The sequence below is a fragment of the Portunus trituberculatus genome, chromosome 48 (genome assembly GCF_017591435.1).
Source record: "Portunus trituberculatus isolate SZX2019 chromosome 48, ASM1759143v1, whole genome shotgun sequence".
In the NCBI taxonomy this organism is placed as follows: Eukaryota; Metazoa; Arthropoda; class Malacostraca; order Decapoda; family Portunidae; genus Portunus; species Portunus trituberculatus.
The window spans coordinates 17004753-17009752 of record NC_059302.1 but is presented as its reverse complement, the minus strand read 5'-3'; the positions used below and the strand labels follow the sequence as shown (position 1 = coordinate 17009752).

At 36.8% G+C, this 5000-nt stretch overlaps 1 protein-coding gene across 7 annotated transcripts in view; it reads left to right on the top strand.

Moving 5' to 3' along the window:
• The window catches only part of LOC123498670 (protocadherin-like wing polarity protein stan), a 469084-nt gene that overhangs the window by 140419 nt on the left and 323665 nt on the right, over positions 1–5000 (top strand). The window lies entirely within an intron of this gene.

The window sequence follows — 5000 nt, the reverse complement described above, 5'->3', positions numbered from 1 at the left end:
ATGAAAGGGAGGAATGAAAGTGAGAGAGAGGGAAAGAGGTGGAGATGAGTGGATGATGCCAGAGAGAGAGAGAGAGAGAGAGAAAGAAAGAGAGAGAGAGAGAGAGAGAATTATCTTATGAGAATATCCACTTCTTTTATTTTATTTTGTTATTGGTGTTGTTGTTAATGTTATTGTTATTATCATTATCATTGTTATTGTTATCATTATTATTATTATTATTATTATTATTATTATTATTATTATTATTATTATTATTGTCATAATTGTTATTATTATCATTGTTATTATTATCGTTGTTTTTTTTTTTTTGTTATTGTCATTTCTCGTTAATTTAATTTCCCACAAATAATTGAAGGATAAACAATGACCTTATCATGGTGTAATTGGTTGCCCATCAATAATCTAGCGACTCATTACTGGAGATTGGGAGTTTTATCACTTAATTACTCATGAGAGAAATTCCTGTTATGTGCGAATGATTTAAAAGAAACTACAGAGCTAAATGTTTATCAACGAAGCGCTTTATACAGTATGCGTACTTACACTGAATAAATACACTGACATTATTATTTATGACACTTGTGAGGCTTTTAACGTACCTATGTAATTTATTTATTTAGTTATTTTTTTTTTACCCAGTGAATCTATTATAAAAAAAAATGATAGTATAAGAAACCCCATACACCGTAAACACTAAAAACAGATAGAAACTCAATCAACCATCGTTTAAGCGTCTGAAAAATGTTCTTGAAACGTTCCAGAATACTTGGCGTCACCAGCAAAACTTTCATGTGGTGGCGATGTCTTGTATAGTCCGTGTATGTATGAAAGTAAGGTCTCGGTGTCTTTCTGTCTCTATGTCTTGTTCCTGGCGCCGCGGGACACTTCGGGAGGCGTGACTGTCTCTAATAGTTCCCTGATTGTTGAAATGAATCCCTGGAAGATCCTTCTGGAAAAGCATCGGACAAAACTCCTGGAATCTCTTTGTTACATTCTGAGAGAAACATTTAGGAAGTCTTAAAAGAGATCGTGAAGGAGTCCTGGAAGTATTTGGCTGATGGAGGGAGGGAGACACACACACACACACACACACACACACACACACACACACACACACACAGAGAGAGAGAGAGAGAGAGAGAGAGAGAGAGAGAGAGAGAGAGAGTGCGATTAAGTAACGGCTATAGAACATCAAGATTAACAAGAAAATAAAAACACGAAAACTTTACGGACATAAGAAAATAAAGAAAATAAGTTGAATTACAAATTAAATGAGAGAGAGAGAGAGAGAGAGAGAGAGAGAGAGAGAGAGAGAGAGAGAGAGAGAGAGAGAGAGAGAGAGAGAGAGAGAGAGAGAGAGAGAGAGAGAGAGCTCTACAATCAGCCAGCCAGCCAGTTACACACAAAAGAGAAGGGACTTAAAGAAAAATACCAAGCGTATCTCAGAAAAAAAATTAAAGAAAAAGCCACGACGCAAAACAAATGATATCACTTAAAAAAAAACACAAAAGAACCCCCAAAATAACACAAAAAATAAGAACAAGACAAATAATATCCATTCACCACGAAGACTCAAGAATCCACAAAAAAGTCCTACAGGAATCGGACACAGTGACGAAGGACTCTCATTATACAACTATAGGACTTGGTAGAGAGAGAGAGAGAGAGAGAGAGAGAGAGAGAATGGGGGATACAAACTAATTTATAAGCACACGAGTTCCGCCAGCTTAGCGTGTACGGAAAAAGGGCTTCATTGCATCCATTTCTCTCCGCTAAGGCGCCGTATATCACCGGGAGCGGCGGACAGATGGGCACCGGACAGAGATCGTGGCTTCTGTCCTTCAATATGTTGGCTGTCCAGGCTGATTGCGCGATAGCTGAGGTCTCTCGGATTGCGTGTCAGCTGGGGAGATGGAGCTATGGGGAGGAAGGGGGGAAATGGGAGGGTTAGAGTGTTTGTGTGTTGGAAGATGGGGATGGTTGGGTCAGATTGTGTGGATGGGTGAGGGAGGACGTGTTTGGGTGTCCGCTATCCTGACCTCGCTTGAGTGTTTGTTTGAGTGGCGGTCGGGGTGTTTGCGTGAAAGGGTAGGGAGAGAGAGAGAGAGAGAGAGAGAGAGAGAGAGAGAGAGAGAGAGAGAGAGAGAGAGAGAGAGAGAGAGAGATATTGTGCCATACATCTCGAAAAGCAAAGAAAAAAAAAATTCAGCAAACAAACATATCTTTCTTTTCAACCATCATTAAAAGTCTATTGTAGTTTTAGCATTTTCCCGGCAAGAAAACTGGAGAGACATTTTGGTGGATAGGAGCGTGGCTTATGTTGTACTCTTCTGTCAATTCTTCCGCTGGTTAGCACAGAGGAGTGTACATATTTTTATAACAACCTATAGGAAATAATATGGATTCGTTGCTGTTTGTTTCGTGCTTTATAATCTTTATCAGGTTATGTGTGTGTGTGTGTGTGTGTGTGTGTGTGTGTGTGGGCACCCTTGTCACGGTAACTGCCCGCCTGCCACCCTCCGCCCTGCGTGTCGCCCTGCCATCCGCCGCCCAAACTGTTATTGCAATATTGTGCGCACCACTTTTATGCCTCCAAATTTGTAGTTTCGTATGGAAATTTATTTACGAGTATTTGTCCTTTTGGTTCTATTTTTTTCGTTCTTTGATTTTTCTTTCTGTTGTCTTTTGTTCTTAGGTTGTGTTTTTTTTCTATTACTACTGCTACCGTTACTATTACTGCTACTAATACTGCTGCTACTGCTGCTATTACTGCTACTAATACTACCGCTACAACTACTACTGGTGCTATTACTACTGCTGCTGTTGCTACTGCTGTTGTTGCTGCTGCTATTACTATTAATGTTTCTACTACTACTACTACTACTACTACTACTACTACTACTACTACTACTACTACTACTACTACTACTACTACTACTGCTGCTATTGCTACTACTATCACTATCACTACCATTACCGGAACAACAACAACAGTAACAATAATAATAATAATGATAATAATAATAAAAATAATAACAATAACAATAACAATAGTAATGATAATAATGACAATAAAGATGATAATAACAATAGTAGCAGTAACAACAACAACAACAACGTCGACAACTACAACAACAGAAACAATAACAAAACAACAACAACATGCTACCAGCACCACCGCCTCCACCACCAAGCTACGTAAGGAGAAGCGTCGCCAGAATAGGAAAGGAAGGCCATTCGAAGCGTAGTTTACACAGCCGCTCTCCGTAAATGTTGCACTTTTGCCTAAAACTTCGGAAAAAAAACACTGGTAAACACATCTTCGTTATCCTCCTCCCCTTCCTCCTCCTCCTCCTCCTCCTCCTCCTGATAGTGTTACTCTTTTCCCTTGTACTGTTTTCTTACCTCCTACTCTCTCTCTCTCTCTCTCTCTCTCTCTCTCTCTCTCTCTCTCTCTCTCTGTTTTCCTACGAGCCTTTTGTTTAGTTTTTTTCCTGTTTCAGTATTTTTTCTAGTTTTGTTTTGGTTGTTTCCTCTCCTGCTCTTTCTTTTCTTCTGTGTTCCTCTTTTTTCTTTCTCCTCTCTCCCCTTTTTATCTATAGGTTTTCTTCTCCTACTCCTCTTCCTTAACTTTCTCAAACTTTTCCTCTTCATTTACCTTTACCCTTACCATTTTTTTATTATTTATTCTCTTACTCCTCTTCTTCTTTCTAGGCCACCTGCTTCTCTTCCCCCTCCTCTTCATCTCCACCCTTTTCTTCCTCTTACCTAGTTCACGTACCCCTCTTCTTCCCTGCTGTCCTCCCTTCCCTCGCTCTTGTTCCTCCTCATCAAAAACAACTGAACCCCATTAGGAGGGAGATACAGAGGGAGATATAGAAGAGGGGGAGTCCCAGGACAGGAGATAACCACGGCAAAGGGACAAAACAAGCACACCGAAATTTGCTCTTATGCGACACTTTCTCATGCTGAACTCTTATTCTGACGACACGAACAGCTTACAAGCTTATTAATAGGAAGGGGTGCATTGTAGTGATAAGTGAGTATTTAGCGTCCATTTTAAAAGTAATTTGTAACTGTACTTGTGTTTGTTTGCCTAAAAGACTTATTAAAGTGGGAAGATGATGAAGGTTCGGCCGGTGCTGAATGCAGTTTGAACTGTTTGAAGTACAACTTAAGGTCCAGTATGGAAAAGAAATGTTAAGAACTCTCTTATATATATATATATATATATATATATATATATATATATATATATATATATATATATATATATATATATATATATATATATATATATATATATTCTCTTGTCAAACTGTAATGCGGTGAAAAATTGTTGTATGTAGTAAAAAATAAAATAGTATTGAGAAATGTTGCAAGAATGTAGACATGTTATCCTTGAAAGTAGTGTTGATTACTCATGATGGGAAAAATAGTGTTAATGATTACCTGCTAAATTTTAAAAGGAGAAAAAAATATTACTACTAGTTCTCTCAGTAGTCGTATTTTATTTTCTGTCAAGAATTGAAAATTACTAACAATTTATTCTGTCAGAAAAGGAAAAAAAACGTTACTTTTTCGCTTGTCAAAAAAAAAAAATAAAATAAAATAAATAAATAAATAAATAAATAAATAAATATATATATATATATATATATATATATATATATATATATATATATATATATATATATATATATATATATATATATATATCGTTGTTCTCTTGTTCAGAAAGAAATATATATAATCATGCACTGTCGAAAAATAATGCTGGTGATTCAGTAATGAATGAAAGGAAAGGAAAGAAAACACAAAAAAAGTAATGGTAATGAACGCCTGTCAAAAGAGTATCGGTTTGCAATATTGAAGTGGATATAATGAAGTTTTTGAGGGTTTTTTCTTTCAGTTCATTTCTTATACACACACTAGAAATTTGTCTTCATATGTAAGTTGGAAGCAAGTTTAAGATTTTTCCATACTTAAGCGTACTC